At 42.1% G+C, this 26,091-nt stretch overlaps 1 protein-coding gene across 3 annotated transcripts in view; it reads left to right on the top strand.

Annotated features, from left to right (window-relative positions):
• znf385c (zinc finger protein 385C) overlaps positions 1-26,091 on the top strand; it is a 414,328-nt gene that overhangs the window by 25,493 nt on the left and 362,744 nt on the right. The window contains exon 2 of one of the 3 annotated variants that reach the window (XM_043674954.1): positions 23,276-23,458. The exons of the other annotated variants lie outside the window; for them this stretch is intronic. The gene's annotated coding sequence lies outside the window, so the exon portion shown is untranslated. The remainder of the gene's footprint in view (positions 1-23,275; positions 23,459-26,091) is intronic. 3 annotated transcript variants of the gene reach the window in all.

Below are 26,091 nucleotides of genomic sequence, written 5' to 3'. Positions count from 1 at the left end.
ATTATATTAGTGGATGTGCAGGTAAAACTTTGATGGATGTGGAAAGCTCCTTTGGGGCCTTGGATGGAGGTGAGGGAGGAGGTGTGGGCGCAGGTTTTACAGTTCCTGCGGTGGCAGGGGAATGTGCCAGGATGGGAGGGTGGGTCGTGGACCTGACCAGGTAGTCACGGAGGGAACGATCTTTGCGATAGACGGAAAGGTGTGGGGAGGGAAATATATCCCTGGTGGTGGGGTCTGTTTGGAGGTGGCGGAAATGTCGGCGGATGATTTGGTTTATGCGAAGGTTGGTAGGGTGGAAGGTGGGCACCAGGGGCGTTCTGTCCTTGTTGCGGTTGGAGGGGTTGGGTCTGAGGGCGGGGGTGCGGGATGTGGATGAGATGCGTTGGAGGGCATCTTTGACCACGTGGGAAGGGAAATTGCGGTCTCGAGAGAAGGAGGCCATCTGGTGTGTTCTATGGTGGAACCGCTCCTGGGAGCAGATACGGCGGAGGAATTGGGAATACGGGATGGCATTTTTGCAAGAGGTATGGTGGGAAGAGGTGTAATCCAGGTAGCTGTGGGAGTCGGTGGGTTTGTAGAAAATGTCAGTGTCAAGTCTGTCGTCACTGATGGAGATGGAGAGGTCCAGGAAGGGGAGCCAGGTGTCGGAGATGGTCCAGGTAAATTTAAGGTCAGGGTGGAATGTGTTGGTGAAGTTGATGAATTGCTCAACCTCCTCGCGGGAGCACGAGGTGGCGCCAATGCAGTCATCAATGTAGCGGAGGAAGAGGTGGGGGGTGGTGCCGGTGGAATTACGGAGGATCAACTGCTCTACGTAGCCAACAAAGAGACAGGCATTGCTGGGGCCCATACGTGTGCCCATGGCTACCCCTTTGGTCTGGAGGAAGTGGGAGGATTCGAAGGAGAAATTGTTAAGGGTGAGGACCAGTTCGGCCAAACGAATGAGAGTGTCGGTGGAGGGGTACTGTTGGGAACGTCTGGAGAGGAAAAAACGGAGGGCTTGGAGGCCCTGGTCATGTCAGATGGAGGTGTAGAGGGATTGGATATCCATGGTGAAGATGAGGCGTTGGGGGCCGGGGAAACGGAAGTCTTGGAGGAGGTGGAGGGCGTGGATGGTGTCTCGAACGTATGTGGGGAGTTCCTGGACTAGGGGGGATAGGACAGTGTCGAGGTAGGTAGAGATGAGTTCAATAGGGCAGGTCCAGACCCTCCTGTATCTAATCATCCCTAAGGAGATCTTCAGCTGTGATAACGTTGCAGCTGTTTGGCATCTGCTGGAAGTTGCTGTTGGTCCTGATCTTGCTGGCAATGTCTGTTCCTCCAAGTTCTCTGCACTGTTGTTGCATCACAGCAACAGCAATAATAACCCCTACCGCATCTGCACCCATTAGTTGTGTTTCAGTGAACCTGTACGGAGAATGTCCAAAATAGAACAAGGTCCTTCACAAGGTGAGCAGTCAGCATTCATATCACTCACAAATGGCATTTAGGAAACTCCTAATAGCATAATTCGGAGATGCCGGTGTTGGACTGGGGTGTACAAAGTTAAAAATCACACAACACCAGGTTATAGTCCAACAGGTTTAATTGGAAGCACACTAGCTTTCAGAGCGACGCTCCTTCACCTGATGAAGGAGCATCGCTCCGAAAGCTAGTGTGCTTCCAATTAAACCTGTTGGACTATAACCTAATAGCATACAGTGAGACAAGAAGGGCTATTGAATGCTCATATGGAACGTTGACACAGGGAACTTATAAGTTAAACTGAAGAAAAAACTCAGCAAATGTTATTAACGTTTCTAAAACATGTAAGAAGAAAGAGTGCGTGGAAAAGATCAGGAATCTAACTTCAGACATAAGAAATAAAGGGATAGCTACAAGAATTGACTGGGGAGGTCAATACAGGACTTGAGGGTGTTATGCTTAAATGCACACAAAATAAGGAAAATAAGCTTGTAGCACAGATTGAAATTGGTGGGTACAATGTTGTGCATATCACAAGGACATAGCTGTAAGGGGATTATGATGGGGAACAAAATATCCAATGATACGCATCCCAACATAAGGACAGGCAGATGCACAGAGTGGACAGGGCTATCTTGTTAGTAAGGAATGAAATTTAATCAATACCAAGAAGAAGTGATATCGACTCAGAAGGCATTGACGCTGTGTGGACAAGAGTTGAAGAACTACAAAGGAAAAAAGACCCTGATGGGATTTGTGTGCAGTTCTCCTTGCAGTGGAATAGAAAATAAATCAGGAGAGAGAAAAGGCACTATTATTACAATCATGGTGGACTTCAATGTGCAAGTGGACTGGGAAAATCAGGTTGGTAGCCAGATCCGAAGAAAAGGAATTTATGGAATGTCTACAAAATGTTTTTTTTGGAGCAGCTTGTGGTAGAGCCCATTTGGATTTGGTATTTGTAATGAGGCAAACTGATTAGGGAGTTTAAAATAAGGGGACTCCAAGGGGCAGTGAATGATTGACAATTTGGAAGAATTCATCTGCAGTTTGAGAGGGAGAAGCTAGAATTTGATGTATCAGTACTACAATTGAGTAAAGGTAACTACAAAGACAGGAGGGAGGAGCTGGCCAGAGTTGATTGGAAGGGGAGCCTAGCAGGGAAGACAATGGAGCAGTGGGTAATTCAGAAAGCACAACAGAAATTCATCTCAAGGAAGAAGAAACATAGTAAGGGAAATATGAGGTAACCATGGCTGACAAGGGAAGTCAGAGACAGCATAAAAGCAGAAGGAAAAGCTTACAATGTGGTGAAGATTATTGGGAAGCCTTTAAAAACCAACAGAGCTCAACTGAAAAAGCAAGAGGTGAGGAAGAAGTTGAAATAAGAAGGTAAGCTTGTTAATAATATAAAAGAAGATTGCAAGTTTTTTTTAATATACGGAAGGAGAGAGAAAGGCAGACATGGACATTGGAAAATTAGGCTGCAGAAGTAGTACTGAGGGGAAAAAAGAAATGGTGGAGGAACTGAATAGACACTTTACATCTGTTTTCTTGGAAGACACCGGTAGTATAACAGGGCTGTTGAGGAAATAGTCAGGTGATTGTGGATGCATTAGTGGCAATCTGTCAGGAATCACTGGAGTCAGGGAGGGTCCCAGAAGACTGGAAAATGACTAATGTCAATGTAGGGAAGTCTGAGGATGTGCACTTTGATAGGAAGGATAGAACATAGACTACTTTCTAAATGGGAAAAGGCTTTGGAAATCTGAAGCACAAAGGGACTTAGGAGTCCTAGTTCAGGATTGTCTGAAGGATAACGTGCAGGTTCAGTTGGCAATTAGGAAAGCGAATGCAATGTTAGCATTTATTTCAAGAGGCCTAGAATACAACAGCAGATATGCACTGCTGAAGCTCCATAATGCTCTGGTCAGACCGCATTTTGAATGTTGTGAGCAATTTTGGGACCCAGAGATAAAGAAGGATGTGCTGTCTTTTGAGAAGGTCCAGGGGAGGTTGGCAAAAATGATCCCAGGAAGAGCTTGTTAAATGAGGAGTGGTTGAGGACTCTGAGTCTGCACTTGGCTGAGAAGGGGGGCTCATTGAAATTTATAGAATACTGAGAGGCCTGTATAGAGTGGACATGAAAATTATGTTTCCAATAATAGGAGAGTTGAGGACTCAAGGGTTTAGCCTCAGAATGAAGGGACAAATCTTTAGAACTGAGATTAAGTGGAATTTCTTCAGCCAGAAGGTGGTGAATCTGTGAAACTCATTGCCACAGGAGGCTATGAAGGCCACGTCATGGAGTGTCTTTAAGACAGAGATAGATTGATTCTTAGTTAGCAAGGAGATCAATAGTTATGGGAAAAGGCAGGAGAATGGGGTTGAAAGACATATCATCCATGATCAAATAGCAGAGCAAACCTTATGGGCCAAATGGCCTAATTCTGTTCCTATATCTTAAGTCTTATGACCTTTTAGGGATAAATGCAACATAAATCATGCTGTATAAAGACAACAGGAGATTGTAAGTGCTGAATGAGTAGATGCCTTCTTCTAGGCGAAAGTGAGGACTGCAGATGCTGGAGATTGGAGTCGAGAGTGTGGTGCTGGAAAAGCACAGCAGATCAGGCAACATCTGAGGAGCAGGAGAATCGACGTTTCGGACATAAGCCCTTCATCAGGAAAACCCCTCATCAGGAGGCTCACTGATGATGTTACTTAGTACGGTGACGAAACATCTGAAAACGAACCTTCCAGCTCAGCGAGCAAACTTACATCCACAATTTATAGTAAACAGAAAATTAAAAGCAGAGAAATCAGAACAAGTGAATTCAGATAGGAGGAAAGAACACAGAATGCAAACTAAAATGATAAGCAGGTCTATACCTTAACAATAGGTAATGTTTTAAAGGTGAATCCGAAAGGGTACAAGTCAGGTGACCTCAGTAGAGTGAGAAGTGAAAGATCAAATTCAAATCTGAAAGAAAAGGCAGGGTCAAATATAAAGAACCTTGTAAAAACTGAAAAAAAAGGAGATTAGTGAAACAAAGATTCAGGAATAGAGAACATTATTCAAAACTGGCTCATAAAATGAGGAATGTGAGTAAGTGATTGTATAGTTAGGGTTTGGGGGAAGTGGGGAATTTTCAATGGATGGATTAAAACCCTGGATTTCTATTCCTAACAGTATTGTGGGTGTACCGACATGACACGGACTGCAGCAACTCATTGTGAACTTCTTAAGGATGATTCAGGTTGAGCAAGATATTATGGCTTGTGTCACATCCTAATAGATTTTAATAAACAGCTGTGATGAACCTTTTGATATACTGTTATCTGTTATCATGGTGCCACACTTGTCTGTCCTGGATTAGTCTTGTGTGTTCATTGTAGCTCACCTACTGTTACTGTATAATGTTCATTACTTGACCACCCCTAGGTCCAGGTGAAAGTGAGGACTGCAGATGCTGGAGATTAGAGTCAAGATTAGAGTGATGTTGGAAATGCACAGCAGGTCAGGCAGCATCCGAGGAGCAGGAAAATCGACATTTTGGGCAGGAGACCTTCATCAGGAATGGTGCATTTCCAGCACACTCTAATCTTGACTCTAATCTGTGGAATTCCCTGCCCAGTGAAGTCATTGGTGATACTTCAGTAAAGGTTTTTAAAGCTAAGATAGACTTTTTTTTGAACAATGAAGGAAATAAGGGTTACAGTGAGAGGGCAGGTAAGTGGAGCTAAGGGCACGAAAAGATCAGAACCCTTTCTCTACTGCCTTCATGTGGCTCCACTATAACTTCAATTATAAGTGTCCACATTGTTTTACTGAATGGCGATGCACCTGTGTGAGCATATGAATAAAGAGCAGGAATAGGCCATTCAGCCCCTCAAACATTCGCCATCGTTTGATAACAGTATGGCTGATCTGATTGTGGCCTTAACTCTACTTTCCTGTCTATACCCAGAGATCCTTGACATGGGAGTCATTGTAACTTAATCTTTAAAGATATTCATGGATCCTGTCTCTCCCACTTTTTTGGGAAGAGAATTCCACAGAGCAAAGGCCTCTCAGACACAAATTTAGCTTTTCTGCCACAAATGGAAAACTCCTTATTTTTCAACTGTGCTCCCATTTCTAGTCAGTCCCAAAAGGGGAACATCCTCTCAGCATCCAACCTCTCAGGCCCACTTTGGATCTTTCATGTTTCAATAAGGTCATCTCCCAATACGTACAGGAACCTGTCTGTCCCTTCTTCATAAGATAATCATCAGGGATAAGTACAGGGAACCTCTTCTGCACTGTATCTAGTACAACTACCTCCTTTCCTAAATAAGAAGACCAGAACTGTACACAGTCCTCTTGACTTGGTCTCACCAATACTCTGTACTCATTTAGCAAAATTTCATGACTTTTAGATTCCAATCTCATTGTGACAACATTCCATTTGCATTCTTAATCAGATGTCGTGCTGCATGCTAACTTTATTTGTGAGTTCCCTCCATATTACAATGTTCTGCGAACTTTCTCCTTTTAAATAATATGTTGCTAGTTTATTCTTCCAGCCAAAGGGGACAAATTCACATTTTCCCAAATTATGCTGTATTTTTGCCCATTCACGTAATCTATCTACCTCCCTATAGACATGCATTTTGACTTTACAACTTACTCTCCTAGCTACCTTTGCATCCTCATCAAATTTAGCAACCGTACAATCAGTCCTCCATCTAAGTCACTAACATAGATCGCAAATAATTGAGACATCAGCACTTGTCCCTGTGGCACTCTATTCATTACATCTTGCCAAACCTAAGTGATCTATTTATGACTACTTGCATCTTCCTGTGACCTAACCAGTTTTTTTTTTATCTATGCCAATCCATGAGCTGTTATTCTGTATGGTGCCCTTTGATGTAGCATCCTGTCAAATATCAAATGGAAATCCAAGGAAACCACACTGACAGAAATATGCAACATTCTGAGGTAGCTCGACAGAGTAGATATTGAGAAGGTACTTCCACGTCTGGGGGATCTCAAACGAGTTTCAGAAGAAGAGAACATTCAATTAAAGCTGAAATATGAATGAATTTCTTCTTCCAGAGGACTGTGAATGTCTGGAATTCTCTATCCCACAGAGCTTTGGGGGCTAAATCACTAAAGTATTTAAAGAAGTGATAGATTTTGAAACGTTGGGGAGCTGAGAGCGCAAAGGAGCTGGCATGAAAAAAAGCCTGGGGAAGTCTAAACATGATCTTATTGAACAGAAGCAGGGGCAGGTTTGAGGAGCCAAACACCTTCTCCTGTTCCTACAACTTATGCACAAGATTCCCATGATGTTTGCTACATTCTCAAAGAACTCTAATTGATTTCCATTTCATCAAATCATGTTGACTGCCTGAATAAATTGAGACTTTCAGTGTATCTTGTTTGACTTTCTTAATAAATTATTAATTTATAGTGTGATAGTGTGGCACCGCTTCTCCGAAAGGGAGACGGGACTAAACCTGAATATCAGAAAGTTGCACATGAAACAACAGAGTAGTATCGCATTTCAGAAGGCAGTTAAGAATCAGTGATATTATTGTGGGTATGCAGTCATGTATAAGACAGAGCAGGAGAGAACTAGATGAACTATCCAGTGCTATCATCATTGCTGATGTACGGAAAGTAATTGGCCTCAGGGCAGGTCCTCTGCTAATTTATTCCATGTTTCATAGTCTTGAGCTTTCCTCTTCAGTTGACCATTACTGATACTAGTCCTTCAATTCTAGATTTTCTATATGTTAAACTAAAATTAGATTCTTGACCTGCCATTGCAGGATTTGAAAGCATGACTCCATATTAGTAATCCACTAAGGTAACCACCAAGCTGCTGCATCCATGTCTGTGAGTAATGTGAAAGAATTTAATTATAAAGCACTTGGGAAAACAGTGCCAGATAACCCAAATTTGTTTAACAATTAGCTCACGCTGGTCAACTTAATACAATTCATTGTAGAAAAAATAGTGTATACATACTTTAATATTCAAAACTTAGGCATCACATACAGTTAGTGGCACATTGAGTTAAGGGAAATGGTAAGATAAAAGAAAGTAAAAGGTGGGACTGAAAGGAAGTTTCTCAATGGTGTAGTGGTCGGTAATCCATGGAGGTTCTTTTTGAGTTGACTTTTGTTTACTACGTGTAGATGATTCGGGTTTTGGAATGAAGGGAGCAATATTGAAATTTGCAGGTGACTAGTTTGGGGAAATGTATGACAAATTTCTGAAAGACTACAGGAAAGACAGTTCATGGTAGGTAGCAATGTAGTAAAAGAAAAAAATACACTAGTTTGTAGTAAGATACTAAATTATAGAAAGCTTTGATGTGCGGGTAATTAAAAGGCATCAGCACAAGGGTTGCAAGAACATAAAAATGGCAGCTGAAAACTATGGATTTATATTTAAATGCCAAATAATATAAGGCCAAAGAGAATGGGATTAGACTCGGCAAGTTCTGGAGAAAATGAGTGATGTATTGTAGATGAGCCAAATGACTTACTTCTGCAGTGTCATACTTAGTGGTTGTATCACATTACAAATTTGTTTATTCCAGTAACCACTTGGTCACTAGAGTGCCCTATTTTGATTACCTGAACAGCAAATTATATTATCCTTCATTGATACTGTATGTAAGTAGACTTTTTGTAAATTGAGTTCCAAGTGAGATTAAGCCCAAACATCTGAAGCATGCTTTGGAATTTCTATTTGGAAATCATCATGAGGCAAAAATTGAGACAGATTCTTCTTTTGAGGAATTACAAAGTGAATTTTAGAGTCTGAGTAATGAGCATTGCTGCAAGTTTGAGTTTTCAGCAAGAAAGGTGAAAGCTTGCTTTTTCCAAATTATACATGCAGTAGTCCTTGAATACAACATTGTGATATACCTCTGACAGAACAAACATCCTTTATGGACCTCTTATGAATTGCTTTTTAATGTAGAAACCAAAGCAAACAGTCTTTCCAACAGGAAGAAGTTAGTCAACACAGCCGTATGTGAATTTGGGCAAAATTCAAATCTTGATTACCTCAAATGCTGAACAAAATGGTCACTTTACTCACACACAATGATGGTATTCAGTGGTCCACACCTATGCAGATTAACCTCAGTATATTCACAGACAACAACTCATGAAAGGATTCCTTGATGTGTTAGATCTGGAATTGGGTGGTGGTTAATGTTTAATTTGTATCAGTCATATTGTTTCCAGTTTAGCTGTATGATCCAATCCTAATGCTTGTGCGTCCTGGAAGTCTGAGTTAAAAGGGCAGAGAGTTATTTCTGGTTACATGTAGCAGCATCTTCCCAGGCCACGTTCGATGTGGGCTGCGGCAAGAAATTTGGAAGAATCATGAGAGAAATTGAGCGAGACGTTTCACATCATTGGGAACAGCAAAGCGCATTTTCTGACTAAGTCCTGAATGTTAAGACAAGATTCTTTCTAGTAAGCGGCGAACGAGCTATTATTGGGGATTATCATTTGTTATCATTATTACTCTTGTTAGGACCTAATCACGCCTCATTAAGATGCAAGTCCTCATTTTTCCACCCACTGGATAAAATCCCAAAACTGGGATGTCCTGACATTAAAGTCAGAGAGTAGGTTAGCTGGTGCCTCCAGTTTGCTACCTGCTCTTCCTGGATGTCCATCTTGGACACCAATGTCTCAGGGCATGTGTCATGGGCATCAACTGCATGTACCCTATTTCTGTGGATACTGGCATCTGATGCATGCCAGCCTCTCTACACCCTTATTGCAATCTGCGATGCACTTGACCCCCATGTCTGCACCGTGGAGTACACTGGCACATCTCATTGCAGTACTGCTATCAGTACAATTCTCATACAGGGGCAGGCACCCAGCTCATGGATGGACCAGGGTGTATCTCAGGGTTCCTAACTTGCTATCACTCACTCACTTAACACCTACCCAGATACTCACAATGTCCTGGCCTTGCCTTTGAGTGCTTTGCTCCCTTAGCCAGACCTAGCAAGCATACACTACGTCTGCCTCAACATGCCTTTTCGATCAGTTACAAAGCCTGGAGACTTGTCCTTATTGTCATCAGTCATCAGTCTAGGGGGTTCATATGTTGCTGTATGGCACTATGTGTTGTCAATCTCATCCTGTACTATGTCCCAACAGCTTATGCAGAAAACACACTGCATATACTTCAAGCAAATGGACATGTCTCAAAGTCTAAAGTCTCTAGTCAAGGGAGACACCCTTCAGTCAGGGGGTTGCAACTCAGTAAGTCAAGGGCAACTTCCTATATCAGTCCGGGGGCTTATGCACAGTCAGTTATGGTTAGGTTCCACTCCTCACGGGGGGTTAGGAGCTGAATGCCTTGCACTACACCAACCATCTTGACTCTTTCTGCCCTTTTGTGGGCTGTTTTCAATGTTTTGAGACAAAAGGGATAGATTGAGTGGGATGAAAGTGGGTGGTACAGCTGTAAGTGCTCACGCAGATTAGGGAAAGCTGAACTGAGCAGACAGCACAGAGGGCATGCGGGGTTAGTGATGTGCAGAATTGTGTTGGGAAGAGCAAGTGTCTGGAGATGTTGCATGCAACAGTGAGATTGGTGGAGTATGAGCCTTGGTGCAGTAGCAGAGATAGAGTGAGTGTGACAGTGTTGGGAGTTGGTTGGCAACCATTGATCTGGGTCTGGTTCTGTGCTAGTCCTGGGAGTGAAAGGGGCATCCTCCTTCTGCACCATCCCATCCACCAGAACCTCCAGGCCCTGGTCTGCAAAGTGGGCAGCCATTTTCCCCTTGTCGGAAATGTCTGGGGAAAATGTCACAAACTGTTCAGGGCAGCTCCGGACTGCCAGCATTTGACCAGGTGCACAGCGGCCTTTTAAAGATAATGCCAGAGATCATAGGCAGCTTTCAGCTATGATAGGGGAATCAGGCTAGCATCAGACAAGAGGGGCCCCATAGGGGTCTGTAGATAGTTAATGGGCAAGTTTGCGATGATAGCATGAGAAAACAGCTAGGTCTTAGGGAGAGAAACCCGCCATGAAACTCTATGAATGTGGTACTTCACCATTATTTAACCTGTTTTCCCCCCGCCCCACCAACCATATCTCAATAAATGACTTTACCAACCCTCATCCAGATTCAATGTTCTCTTTGCCAGCCTTCACCTTCCACAAACTTATAATTCTCATCCTTTTGTTCCAATCTCTCCATATATTTGCCTCATCTTATAGTAAGGTCCTAGGGAGTGCTGCTGAGCAAAGAGACCTTGGAGTGCAGGTTCATAGTTCCTTGAAAGTAGAGCCGCAGGTAGATAGGATAGTGAAGAAGGTGTTTGGTATGCATTCCTTTCTTGGTCAGAGTGTTGAGTACAGGAGTTGGGAGGTCATGTTGCGGCTGTACAGGACATTGGTTAGGCCACTTTGGAATATTGCATGCAATTCTGGTCTCCTTCCTATCAGAAAGATGTTGTGAAACTTGAAATGGTTCAGAAAAGATTTGCAAGGATGTTGCCAGGGTAGGGCTACTTGAGCTGTAGGGAAAGGTTGAATAGGTGGGGCTGTTTTCCCTGGAGCATCGGAGGCTGAGGCGGTGATCTTAGAGGGGTTTATAAAATCATGAGGGGTATGGATAGGATAAATAGTGGGGAAGTCCAGAACTAGAGGGCATAGATTTAGGGTGAGGGGGGAAAGATATAAAAGGGACCTAAGGGGCAACATTTTCACGCAGAGAGTGGCACGTGTATGGAATGAGGTGCCAGAGGAAGTGGTGGGGGCTGGTACAATTGCAATATTTAAGAGGCATCTAGATAGGTATATGAATAGGAAGTTTTTAGAGGGATATGTGCCAGGTGCTGGCAAATGGGATCAGATTGGGTTGGGATATCTGGTCGGCATGGACGGGTTAGACCAAAGGATCTGTTTCCATGCTGTAGATCTCTATGACTCCATGACTCCTACAGTCCTACAGTCTCTGAGATAGTGGTTGTCCTCTGGGTCTGCTTTGTTGCACATCCTTGACTTACAGCCAATCAGTTCAAGTGGCAATCAGAGATAATTCACCAGCCAGTGAATGGATTATTAAAAAATTCCCTCCAGGACTTGAACATAACAATTTAGGTTGAGACTCCAGTGTGGTGCTGCAACGCCAAGGGGTTACTGCCTTTCAGATTCCAGGTAATTGTGGTCTGCAACAAAATCAGAAATTGCTGGAGAAACTCAGCAGGTCTGGCAACATCTGCAGAGAGAAAGCAGAGCTAACATTTTGGGCCCAGTGACCCTCCTTCAGAACTTATTGTAGCTAAAAAAAAGATTGGTATACATGCTAGGGAAGGGATGAGGGAGGGAGGTAAGAGTAAATGATAAGTGAAGCTGGAGCCCAGAGGAAAGACAAACAGTTGAGCAGACAAAGGAATAAGTAAAGGTCAGCCTGGAAGAATCAATAGCTGCTAATGGGGACCAGCAGTGGATTGCAGTTGAGGAAAGCTGGAGGGGAGCAGAGGTGTTTGGAAGATGCCTGATTAATTCCAAGAAGAAGCCTTGAAACAGCATTAAAGCCCTCATGTACATCTGCAAGAAACTCCTGGCCCTTTTAGGCAACCAGCAGGGATTCCTGATGAAGGGCTTTTGCCCGAAACGTCGTTTTTGCTGCTCGTCGGATGCTGCCTGAATTGCTGTGCTCTTCCAGCACCACTGATCCAGAATGCCTTTATCATGCCCAATCCAAGAGGATGTGAAATATATTTCCAATGTCTTTGGGACATGATGTGCAGAATGGAACATTATTGTTTTCTGCTACTGTTTTGTGCCTGGAAAATAGGTTTAACAGGGTCGATTTTACCCCTGAGATGTTTATAGTTATTTAGGTTATTCCATGAGTGATGAGGGAGAGAGAAGGTTCAGTACTGGGAAAAAATGGATTCAGAAGGGGGCACTCGTGGGATCAATGATTTTGCATAATTGGAGATTTTGGATGAAGGTTTCCATACACATGTGGTGAAGGAATGAGCTTTAAACTTGCCCAAATTCATGCCTTCGGCTTTTGTAAATGAATCAGTTTTAGTGGCTCCGTTGTACTCTGGGTTCAGCAATCAGAGCCCTCCTTTATATTGCAGTGAAGGGGTGGATTGTGCTCAATGCTGATGTTGGCTTTTGCAGGGCTGGGCTGGGAACAGACGCTGTGGAGTCTGTGGTACAGCGTGCATGTTGTTTTCAACCTGCTAGCCACTCCTAAGCATAAGAAGACTTTTGTGTACAGGTTGGAGTGATTATAGACTATGCTGGTTGCTGATAAAAGGCTCTCTGTCCAGCTGTTTCACACTCCAAGGTTTCAGGGTTTACAGCAGCTGCTTTGATCCTTACAGATGATACATTGCCATCCAAAGCAAACTATGCAGCCTTTGCACTAACACTCTAAACTTTTAAAATCATGGCTATTTCCAATGACTAGGAGAAAGTGAGGACTGCAGATGCTGGAGATCAGAGCTGAAAAATGTGTTGCTGGAAAAGCGCAGCAGGTCAGGCAGCATCCAAGGAGCAGGAGAATCGACGTTTCGGGCATAAGCCCGAAACGTCGATTCTCCTGCTCCTTGGATGCTGCCTGACCTGCTGCACTTTTCCAGCAACACATTTTTCAGCTATTTCCAATGACTTCCAAACAAAAGGTCACATTGCTCAGCTAACAACTCTATCTTGTTTACTGGAGAGAGAACTGAACTTCCAAACAGTTCATTGGCGCATACTGACTGTTTAAATGCTTCTATTCATTTTGTTCCGTGTATCTATGAGAATAATACTTTATTTTGTCTGTCTGGAATGCTTTCAGTGATCAGTTTGAATTGTACATCTGCTGTGGGTTTATTTGAAGTAGTAATCCAAAGGCCCAGGTTAATGCTCTTGAAACATGGGTTCAAATCCCACCAGGGCAGATGGTAGAATTTAAATCCAAATAATAAATCTGGAGTTAAGACTGCTGTCAGAAATAATGGCCATGATACAGTCATCAATTGCCTTTAAAGTGTATCAGGTTAGTTAATATCCTCTAGATGAGGAAGTTAGCCATTCAGGAAGGTAATATTACTGGGCAAGTAATCCAGCTTCCTGATGAAAGGCTCCTTGGATGCTGCCTGACCTGCTGTGCTTTTCCAGCGCCAAACTCTTTGATTCTGAATCTCCAGCATCAGTAGACCTCACTTTCTTCTTGTAATCCAGAAACTTGGACGAATGTTCAGGAGGCATGGGTTTGCTTTTCACCATGGTTGGTGGTGAATAACTAGTCCAATGACTGAGTAACCATTGATGATTATTGTAAGATCCCATCTTTGTCACTAATCCCCTTCACAGAAGGAAATCTGCCATCTTTGCCTCTTCCACTCTCAGGGTGAGTCCGTAGGTGGCTGTACAGACTGATGCAGCTAGTAAAGGCTCTGTTGCAGTTGTGGCAGAAGGTGGTCGTGGGAAGGGGTGGGTGGGGGGTTGGTGTGGCAGCACGTGGCTTCTGCTTTTTGCTGATGTCAAATCTTGAGATGCTCAAAGCATTCCTGGATGCTCCTCGTCCACTTTGGATGGCCTTGAGCCAGTGATTCCCAGGTGTGTATGGGAATGCTGCACTTCATCAGTGAGGCCTTGAGGGTATCCCTGAAGCACTTCCTCTGTCCACCTGGGGCTTGCATGCCATTACGGAGCTGGGTGGAGAGCACCTGCTTGGGGAGTCTTCTGTCAGTCATGGGGACAACACGCCCAGCCCATCGTAGCCGATGGTTTGATTGATACATGACTACAGACCGACAGAAATGTGGTTGACTCCAAACTTGCCCCTGAAATGACCCAGCAGATCAATCAATTCAAGAGTAATTCAGGGATGGGTATGTGATAAATAATAAAAAGTTGGTAGGCAGTGCCGAGGGCATATGGAAGCATGAGAGGTGCACTGAGATTCAGGGAGTGTGATGGCCAATGGTTGGTGATAGCAGCTGGTGCATTCTGGGAGAGGAAGTGGGTAGCATTTGGTTACAAAATGAAAACTGTGGAATGTAAGGGGGTGCCACAGTTACTCTGGCTAAAGAGCTTGTTTCCTTGATGGGTGAACTGGGTTGGGATGGAAGAGGATGGAAGATTTGAACAGGGGATGGCATGGGAGGGGTTGTTGAGATGGTGGAATAGTTAACTGTGACAAAGTGGCAGGGACCATTATTTGATACAAGTTATTATTTGAAATCTATTATTTGAGAGAGAAATGGACATTCACTAGCTTTGAACTAAAAGGTTTTAGAAGATTGGAGGAACAACACCTCATCTTCTGCCTGGACAACCTACAGACAGGAGGACTCACATTGAGTTTTCCAATTTCAACTAACCTCCCTTCCCTTCCCCCGACTTCTTTCACAGCCCCTCCCCCTCCCTTCCATTCCTCTGACCGACTCTTCCTTCCAGCTATCAACCAGAGTCATTCCTCCCATTGACCAACCAGGCCGTACCCTCTACCCATGTTAACCTATCATTACCTCACTACTCCACCCCTCTCCCCACCCAAAACCCTTCCCCAACCCCCACCCCTTTATCTGCAGCTCCCCTTACCCCCATCCCATTCCTGAAGGAGGATTACACCCGAGACGTTGATTTCTCCGTCACCTGATGCTGCCTGGCTTGCTGTGTTCTTCCAGCCTCCTACTTGTCTATTTTAGAAAGGCTGTCAGCTGAATTAAGCTGGATTTCATAGATCAAAAAAGATGATTATCAATATTCTTCGGAATCACTACAGCATCTAGACACTGCACAAATCTAAACTCCAGGAAGGAGCACTTTATAATGTTGCTACAAAACCTGAATCTTAAACAAGGATTTTGTCTTGCTACAAGATTGGTCATTAGGAAGCTGTTTTCTTCAATGATAGATGGTGAAATTCTAACAGGCAGATTTTAAGGAAATAGTGTGTTTATTACTTGAATAATACTGAGCCCATCAGATGCAAACTGCCTTTTTCAGCTGAAGAGGAAACAGTCCCCAATTAGACTTTCATATTCTATGGCTATAAACAAGGCACTGAGCAGAGTATTGACAAAATTTGTATTTATATTCCTGGGTTTGTTTTTACACATGAACAGCTTTATGTAGCTTTCTCCAGAATAAGATGTTTTGATTCTGTTCAAGTCCTCAGTAAAAGGCTAACTACAAGTCCTGCATTTTAAAAAAAAACCCTGCAATAAAAAATATTAGTTTGACCACAACTATTATGCAGGACTCTGCTAACTGCACTAGAAATTTTGAGCTAACTATACCTATGTTTAATATAAAAAAAAGTTAAGGAAGTGCAATGCCATTCTCTTGCTCAATCTCTGTCTCAATAGCATCCTCAAACCACAATTGGTCAAGACAGCAGCTCACCCCCAACATCTCAAGGGCAGTTAGGGATGGGCAATTAATGCTGGAACAGCCACTAATGCCCACATCCCATGTGTGAATAAAAGAAAATTGCATTGTGGTGCAGGTAGCCCAGAGTCACTTGAAAAAGACAGAAATTTATGCTTGGACTTCAATGTGAAGTCAAAAAGTGGTTTTAAGAATTCACAATCCTTGGGCAAGGAAATATTTTGGAGCAAATTGGAGACTGATTGCGAATAGGTTTTCTGTCTTTTGGGCTGGAAGGTCATCTTGGATAATGGCACAGAATAACTGGGACTGAATTGACCTCCCAGTCTATTCATCACCTCATATTCAATTGTACTGCATTCGGTGGAGTTAAACACCAGACACTGGGTATTATGTCTGACTGTTCCAATATTATCCACTTTGCATTGCTGCCTGAAACACGTACTTACCTACTTACAGCCGTGATTAAAAAAGCATAGTTAGCCATGTTGCATGCATTGAGTCAGTTTTTAGATGGGTGCTGTTTGGTGCTGGAAAGGTTTCAAGCAAATTGTATCTGGGTAAATTGCAATCCCAAATGCAGAACTCAAATAAAACAGGTAGATATTTAAAAAGAAACAAAATCTTATCTATCACTGAACTGAGTGTCAAAACCATTGAAGGAAAGCTGGACCATAATCTTGCTCATGTGATTTCCTCCAGATTGGTGAAGGTTAAATCAAGGTTCTCAACTCTATACTTGACTTAAAGATGCAACATATTTCATTGGGAGTTGCTTTACACTCTAAAAATAAGTATGTAACTTATTAGGATTATTTTTATAGCTCCCTGAGGAAGAATATACAGCAATTAATTTATTGATTCAGATTGATAAGGAATGGAGACAATATGCTATGCCAAATTAAGAAGACTGCTTTGTTCTCTTTCTGGAAACAGTCACTATTGTGTAATGTTACACTTTTCCTGTAACACAATACAATCTCACATGACAAAACTCAGCTGTCATGCTGGTGCCTGTGAATTTTTAAAAATTCATTCACAGAATGAGGGTGCCGCTGGTTAGGCCAGCATTTATTGCCCATCCCTATTGTCCAGAGGGCAATTAAGAGTCAACCACATTGCTGTGGATCTGGAGTCACGTGTAGGCCACAGCAGGTATGGATGACAGCTTCGCTCCCTAAAGGACGTTACTGAACCAGAATGAGCTTTTCCTGACAATTGATAACAGATTCATGGTCATTAGACTCCTAATCCGAGATTTTCATTGAATTCAAATTACACTGTCTGCAATGGTGGGATTCAAACCCGGTCCCCAGAATGTTATCTGGGTCTCTGGATTAACAGTCCAGCAATAATACCACGAGGCCATCGCCTCCCCATGAAAAGACTTGGAATCCAGACTCAATTTACAAAGAGATTCTGAAAAAGAAAACATTAAGGACTGTGTATGAAAGAAACAATAGATGTTGGCACCTTTGAGGGAACTTCAGAGTGACGCATTAAGTACTTTTCTAATAACTTGAAAAATAATAAATTTTACACTCTCATTTTCATGAAATAATATGAAAAGTCATATCCTCAATGCTACAGTTATGTGGGGTAGTAGGACAATCTTTGCTTGTTTCTAAATAAAATACCTTGGAATTCTCTGGTCATCACATCCCTAAATGACATATATTTTTAAGCAATGACACATATATTTAATGTAATGCTAACCCCCATGCTTACTTTCTGGCATGATGTTAGTCTATAATAAACGCTTTCTTAATTCGTACCTTTATTAAAACATCTTGGTATTGAGTTAAAATTTATAATAAAATTTTCACATTGATCTTTTTAATTGGTTAATCTTCAGGCATCATCATTTATATTGTCAGGGGAGAAACAAAACAAAATTAAAAAGCTTCTTAGGGACTAACTGTCCTTAAGTTAACACGTAAATATATCTATCAACTCCTAGTCAGTATAAACAGAAGTGACTGCATTAACTGGACCATCCCTTTTATCAGGAACACTTTAGTTTAAAGCATGTTTAATGGGAATCAGATGTCATTGATAGTTGCAGTTAATGGTTCCCCTGAGACTAAAGTTCCAAAATATTAAATGTGGCAAATATTAGATTAAACCAGTCAGCATCAAAATATTAATAAAATAACCCTTTACTGATTTCTATTTGGACAATTTAGACCATTGATGCAGTGAGTGAAACAATAGGTTGAATGTCATGACACTCAGACACTTATGGTTGGATTTGGCAAAAATGTAGCAGGGGATAGCATTCTTGAGAAATGCAAACATGTCTACAAAGGCTTGTTGATTTTGCAGCCCAGACCACAAAATTTGGCTTGGTGGTTACTCTCACCTTCAGTATCTCAAATGCTGGTTTGATTGCAGAATGACAGCTTGTCATGTGTACCCAACCTGGTGCATTGCTTGCGCCAGATGCCATCTTGGTGAGGGCAGTAGCAGCAGGGGTTAGGCACAAGCAAAAGGTTCATGGGCAATTCCTTGACAGTGACAGCTGTCTGGCTGGCAGGCCGGCCAATGCACCACACTGAACATTAAATTGAAGTTTTGAAAGGGACAATTGGATGACCAGTTTGACCTTTTTCCACATTCCGTCCTATCAAAATTCTGGGTGCCCAAAGCAGAATTTTCACACAAGTCAAACCCCTGCTTGCCCAGTGGGAGCTCTGCACTAACCTTTGACCCTTGCTCTGGCTGTGGGCACTTTTGACTCACAACAAGTGCACTCATTCTCGGTGTTGCCCAGATTCTGATGGTTTGAGTGTGAGTGTTTCATCCTGATCACACTTTTGTTCCTCTTGCACTTCAGCACCTGTCCCATTAAGCATCTAAAGGGAGAAGGCACAACAATAGGCTCGAGGGCGGGAGGTGGAGGGGGTGATTGAGTAAAGCAAGAGGTGTGTGCTTACTTAGATCACTTACAAGGTATAAGTCAGATGAGATTGTTGTTGAAAGGATGAAATAGTGTGGAAGTGCAATCACAGATGGGGTGTTCAAAAAGGGAGAAACAGCAAAATCAGGTCTTACGATTTGGCCAGACCACTGCAGAGGGTTGGTTGGGACTCCAGCTCAGAGCAGCCTGCAGCTGCTGCCTGGAGACAGACTAAGAGGGAAGGCTTCTGAATCAGTCTGGGGCAGATGTTGTGTTGGGTTACTGGACATTCTACTCTATGACGTGTGAGAAGTTGAGAAGAAGAAGCTATATTGTTGGTTAGAGTCAAGATTTTGTGTTGGAGCTGGAGTTCTGGTTCAGCTGAAATCAAATTTTCAAGGTTTATGACTACCTGAAGCGTGTTCTTTAAATTCATCTTAGAATGTCTAATCAGATTCAAAATTATCTTCAGACCAACTGCATGGTACTCGAGTTATTCTCTGGAGTCTTTAATCCGTTAATAGTCAACCAATTGTTGGAAAAGGGATAATATCAGAACTCAGAAGTTATAACTATCAGGGGATTGAATGGCTGGGGCACTTCTCATTTTGAAGAGATGTGGTTGACCTAATGGGGAACTTTGGAATAATGAAGAGTTTTGGTGGAGATGTTTCTGTTTGTGTAAAGGTACAAAATTGGGGCATGTGAATGTGAGATGGTCATTAATTAATGGAATGTAGGAGACTTTATTTTTTTACCAAGAGTGTGGTTGGAAAATGACATTTCTTGTTACGAAGAGTTATTGAGGTCAGAGCATAAATATTATGGCGAAGCCTGATAGGTACATGTGGGTAAGAGGAATAGAAGCTGGGTGGTTAGGAAGGTGGGGTGGAAGGAGGCACGTGTTGATTATAAACACTGCTACAGTATTGCATCAAATGGCCTGTTTCTCTGCAGTTAATGCTATTTAGCCAGTAAACGGTAAAACGTTTTAGCCAGTGTATGATTCGCAAGTGATAAATCCATTTTTACAGCTGTCATGCTCCTGAATTTAAAATAAATGGTTCATTAGCTTTCTTATGCAAAGAGCAATGTAAAATATAATTAGGCAGGATTCAGAAATAACATTTGGATGATTAGAATTCCCTTTTGGCTGAAAACACCATTATCAAATTTAAGTTTAAGCACAAGCACCACGCGAAGCTGGTTTTATTAAAAACTTTGGCCTTGAAATTATACTGTAGGATAATTGTATCTGATTTTCCTCTGTCATCTTTTCTAATGGGTGTTTAAAATAAACAGCTGAGAAAGAAATTTTAGGAAGATGCATTATGTTTTGTAATTATCCTACAACTTCACTTCATGGGTTTCCTTTTTAATCTTATATTTACCATTTAAATTAATATTAATTAAGGGTGATTCAGTTACCTCAGTTGACATGCCACTGCAGCCTTAGTACAAATTCCAAACTTGATAAATGAGCAGAGCCCATCAAATACTGTGACAAGAATTCACCAACTTCATTGGAACATGCTCCCTTGAGTCATGCTCAGGGAGAGTACAATGTAAAATGCTGGCTACTCCACGATGTAGATCTTGTCAAAAGACAAGGTGACACTTTTTCCCATCTTTCTAAGTGGAAATCCAGCTGCTTGAGTTGAATACTTGGAGAGTCCTCCTTTTTGACAATTTAACATGCTGTACAGTGGCCCAGTGGTTAGCACTAATGCCCTACAGCGCCAGGGACCTGGGTTCGATTCCACCCTCGGGTGACTGGCTGTGTGGCATTTGCACATTCTCCCCATATCTGCTCCAGTTTCCTCCCACAGTCCAAAGATGTGCAGGTTAGGTGGATTGGCCATGATAAATTGCCCATAGTGAGCAGGGATGTGAAGGTTAGGTGAATTAGCCATGGTAAATGTGGGGTTACGGGAATAGGGTAGAGGGGTGGGATGCTCTTCAGAGGGTTAATGTGGACTTGATGGGCTGAGTGGCCTGCTTCTGCACTGGAAGGATTCTACATGGAGGCGGTAGTTGGGATGAGTGATGGATAAGCTGCTTACATTGGCAGTTCTGGGGTATATTAAGGTCCACAGGTATGATCCTGAAGGGGCCTCTTGTCATGTCTTCTTTCAGCATGCAATATTTCAACCATACTGTATCCGCCTTCTTCGAAGTTCCTTCAGAATATCTTGCAGGGAAATAAGTATTGACAACTTTCAAAAAGATGGTTACAAATAATTAACCAAAACGCTGTACTAAACAGGCACAGTAACATTATAAAAACAAAGGCTTTTTAAGAATTAATTCAGAGAAGAAGTTTTCCTTACTCCCTATTCCATGCAGAAGAGTAAAAGCCAGGCAGAAATAAGCTAATGGAATCACAGAACAGACGTGATGACGTGAATGACCTCCTGCTGTTCCTACAAACCTGAAAATCATTTCCTCTGAGGGCCTTTAATGGCCAGAATACAGAATAAATGAAGACACCTTTTCCTGTCTCTGTCTCTAAAAACACAGTGCTCAATTGGAGATCTGAAACAAATATTCACACAACAGTGCAATTGTTCTTCTGGTGTATGTATTGGATTCGTGAAACAGCCTTCAATATTTTGAAAGTGGGTCGGTGAGCTGGAAAGCTGGTTTGTGATGCAGAATTACACCAACAGCACTGATCCAATTCCTCACACCAGCTACAATCACCATGAAGGTGCTGCCTTCTTGACCTTGCTGCTCACCTGAGCTCTAGTGACCCTCAAACTAAGACACCAGTTATCTCTGTAATGAGAGAGCAGCCTACTGGGGGAGGGTGACCACATTGATATTTTTTAATTCTTCGCGTCATAGAATCACTACAGACTGGAAGCAGGCCATTCAGCCCATCAAGTCTGCACCAACCCTCCTACCCAGACCCACCCTATGCCTGTAAACCTGCACTTCCCATGGCTAATTCCACATCTTTGGACTGTGAGAGGACAGCAGAGCATCTGGGGGAAACCCACACAGACATGGGGAGAACATGCAAGCACAAATAGATGCCTGAGGGTGGAATTTCGAATCGAGGTCGCTGGTGCTGTGAGGCGGCAGTGCTAATCACTGAGCCACCATGCTGTCCAATTCTTTACTGTTGGTCATTTCCTGGTGGAAAACTATTATGTGGCATAGGAATCTATTATCCATCTGTATGAATGGCTAAGTGGCATTTTGGTTCGAATCTACATTTCCAAGTCTTGGAAAGCATTTCTAACAGGTTGAAATCCTGTTGTGCAGTTATTTAGAAATGAACAAGAATTGTTGGTGCATTATGTATGGAATGTCTTTGTTCACTATGTTAATAGAACCTGTTAGCCTGGATGATGCTGGAGCAAGCCAATCAGCCATCCCACTTGCTCCACTATTCAATGAGATCACTGCAGTCTAAATATTCAATGGATCTGTAATATTTCTCAGACTTGGGTCCTGTAAAATCTCAATCTTGTTTAAAAGCAATCCAAGATATTGTTGCACTCTCCATTGTTGCACGGACTATTAAAGTACATTATATTGCCTGAATTTTATCTTTTTGTTTACTTTGAAGGCTGCCTCTTCATGGTCAGACCTAGCTAGTTCTAGTTGTACCATAATGAATATCTAACAAACAGGTCATGTTAAACTTAACATTCATTTTAAAATCATTCTGATGCACCTAATGACTGCAAAAAATTAATTGAATTAAAGCAGAAATATAAACTGTTAATCCTTGCTTTCAATTAACTATAACTACAGGTTTAAGGAGTGATGCAGAGAGTCAGAGAATGAGAGTCCAAGACACTGTCATTATATTCATAGCAGGTGGACTAAGTACAAACACTAATATTGATACTGGACACTCTGAATATTGCAGGATTTATTGAAGAAGACAAACAAGTTGAAAAGGAAATATTAAATCAAATAGCTCTTTTACTTCACTTGGGACTAACTTGAAAAATTACTAAATGCAGCTGATATCAGATATTTATCATGGTGCTGATCTCCTGGAGGGAGTATGATTAGAATTGTGATCAGAGGAAGCAAACTAAAGAGTAACTTTTGTAAGTCAACACAGAGAGTCCAATAGCTTGAAATTTCCCTGTGCCATTGTAACATCAGGAACTGTCCCAGAAAAAAATGTACACTACCTTTCCCATAATTGTGCCAGGTAAGAATAAAGAGAGAAGAATTATAAGTATTGTTTGGTTATTAGGTGTTATCCAAAGAATTCAGAACCCTGGATCAACCTTGTCATGATGTCATGGAGATGCACATAAATACCACAGTGAGGGTGGAGTCAAAATACATTAGATTAGACACTACCCAAAACGATATTAGAACTTTAGAAGACTCATATTGACAACTAGATAATTTAGTCCTTACCTAAGTCAGAACCTGGTATATCTCTGATTATCATCGATAACATTACTTAGTATTAATGTATAATAAATACTGTGACTTTGAAATCTAAACCTGAAGATTGTTCTTGACTTTACCTTTTCCTCAACCAGTCTGTCTAGAACCCATCATCATAGTGTGGCATTGAACCACACAATAAAAGACTAATGTTCAACTTGACCAGCAAGAACTACAATTCCTCCTGAGATCATAAAAGGACAGGGGATAAATTGCAACCTGATCATCTGGGTGGAAACTGATAGAAATGAGTTGACTTCAGTAAAGAGTAAAATCAGGTGAGGTGTTATGCTAACATTCCATCTGTTCCGTAAGCTTCCAGACTGTGTAACACCTGGAACTAGGTAAATCTGCTCAGCTGTTAAAGTGAGTATTAGTCTTGCACCTAGTGTGAAGTATTTGTGATGGTAAAATCAAGAGTCAAATTGAACTGTAGAATGTTCCATTTTAATACTTTTGGATGAATACATTTGCTCAATTCAATAGACAATAGATGCAGGAGTAAGCCATGCAGCCCTTTGAGCCAGCACCACCATTCATTATGATCATGGTTGATCATCCACAATCAGTATCCTGTTCCTGCCTTATCCCCATAACTCTCAACTCCACTATCTTTAAGAACTCAATCCATCTTTTTCTTGAAAGTATCCAGAGACTTGGCCTCCACTGCCTTCTGGGGCAGAGCATTCCATATATCCACCACTCTCTGGGTGAAGAAGTTTCTCCTCAACTCTGTTCTAAATGGCCTACCCCTTATTTTTAAACTGTGTCCTCTGGTTCAGGACTCACCCATCAGTGAAAACATACTTCCTGCCTCCAGAGTGTCCAGTCCTTTAATAATCTTATACGTCTCAATCGCATCCCCTCTCATCCTTCTAAACTCAAGTGTATACAACCGGCACTCTCATTCGTTTGGCCGAGCTGGTCCTCATCCTTAACAATTTCTCCTTCTCAGCCCTTAAGTGTATACAAACCCAGTCACTCCAATCTTTCAACATATGATAGTCCCTCCATTCCGGGAATTGACCTTGTGAACTTATGCTGCACTCCCTCAATAGCCAGAATGTCCTTCCTCAAATTTGGAAACCAAAGCTGCACACAATACTCCAGATGCGGTCTCACCAGAGCTGTGTACAGCTACAGAAGGACCTCTTTGCTCCTATACTCAATTCCTCTTGTTATGAAGGCCAGCATGCTGTTAGCTTTCTTCACTGCCTGCTGTACCTGCATGCTTTCTTTCATTGACTGGTGTACAAGAACACCTAGATCTCGTTGTACTTCCCCTTTACCTAACTTGACTCCATTTAGATTGTAATCTGCCTTCCTGTTCTTGCCACCAAAGTAGATAACCACACATTTATCCACATTAAATGGCATCTGTCATGCATTCGTCCACTCACCTGGCCTGTTCAAGTGCCCTGTATTCTCATAACATCTTCCTCATATTTCACTCTGCCATCCAGCTTTGTGTCATCAGCAAACTTACTTCTAATCCTTCATCTATATCATTAATGTATATTATAAATAGCTGCGGTCCCAGCACTGAACCTTGTGGTACCTCACTGGTCACCGCCTGCCATTCCGAAAGGGACCCGTTTATCACCACTCTTTTCTTCCTGTTAGTCAGCCAATTTTCAATCCAAATCAGTATTTTGCCCCGAATACATGTGCCCTAATTTTGCTCACCAGTCTCCTATGTGGGACTTTATCAAAGGCTTTCTGAAAGTCCAGTTACACGATATCCCCAGGCTTTCCCTTGTCCATCTTCATAGTTACATCCTCAAAAAATTCGAGAAGATTAGTCAAGCACGATTTCCCCTTCATAAATCCATGCTGATGCTGACTTATCCTGTTACTGCTATCCAAATGAGTCGTAATTTCAACTTTTATAATTGACTCCAGCATCTTTCCCATTACTGACATCAGGCTAACCGGTCGATAATTCCCTGTATTCTCTCTCCCTCCCTTCTTGAAAAGTGGGACAACATTAGCCACCCTCCAGTCCACCGGAACTGATCCTGAATTGATAGAACATTGGAAAATGATTACCAATGCATCCACAATTTCTAGAGCCACCTCCTTAAGTACCCTGGGATGCAGACCATCAGGTCCCGGGGACTTATCAGCCTTCAGACTTAACAGTCATCCAACACTATTTCCTGCCTAATATAAATTACCTTCAGTTCATCCATTACCCTAGGTCTTTCAGCCACTATTACATCTGGGAGATTGCTTGCATCTTCCCCAGTGAAGACAGATCCAAAGTACCTATTCAACTCTTCTGCCATTTCCTTGTTCCCCATAATAAATTCACCCGTTTCTGTCTTCAAGGGCCCAATTTTAGTCTTAACCATCTTTTTTCTCTTTTCACGTACCTAAAAAAACTTTTACTATCCCCCTTTATATTATTGGCCAGTTTGCTTTTGTACCTCATTTTTTCTCCACCTTTTGCCTTTTTAGTTATCATCTGTTGCTCTTTAAAAGTTTCCCAGTCCTCTGGCTTCCCGCTCATCTTTGCTATGTTATACTTCTTTTTTATGTTTATGCAGTCCTTAACTTCCTTCGTCAGCCACAACCATCCCTGCCTCCCCTAAGGATCTTTCTTCCTCTTTGGAATGAACTGATCCTGCACCTTCTGCATTATATCCAGAAATACCTGCAATTGTTGTTCCACTGCCATCTCTGCTAGGGTATTGAACAATTGAACTTTGGCCTACTTAAATAGAACTCATTAACCTTCCCAACAGCCTTTGTGCTCCGACCTCACTTCTGCCCAGCTCCCGCCGCCATCTGCTGCAAATTTAACCAGTCCTTTAGATGTGCATGTGCCTGCACTGCTGTTGGTCTCAATTTCACAAATTCAAGTTGATTGTAGTCACCTATTAAATGCAAACATATCAAAAAAAGACTT

Source organism: Chiloscyllium plagiosum, chromosome 33 (genome assembly GCF_004010195.1).
Source record: "Chiloscyllium plagiosum isolate BGI_BamShark_2017 chromosome 33, ASM401019v2, whole genome shotgun sequence".
Lineage (NCBI taxonomy): Eukaryota > Metazoa > Chordata > Chondrichthyes > Orectolobiformes > Hemiscylliidae > Chiloscyllium > Chiloscyllium plagiosum.
This window is presented reverse-complemented; position numbering and strand designations above follow the sequence as displayed.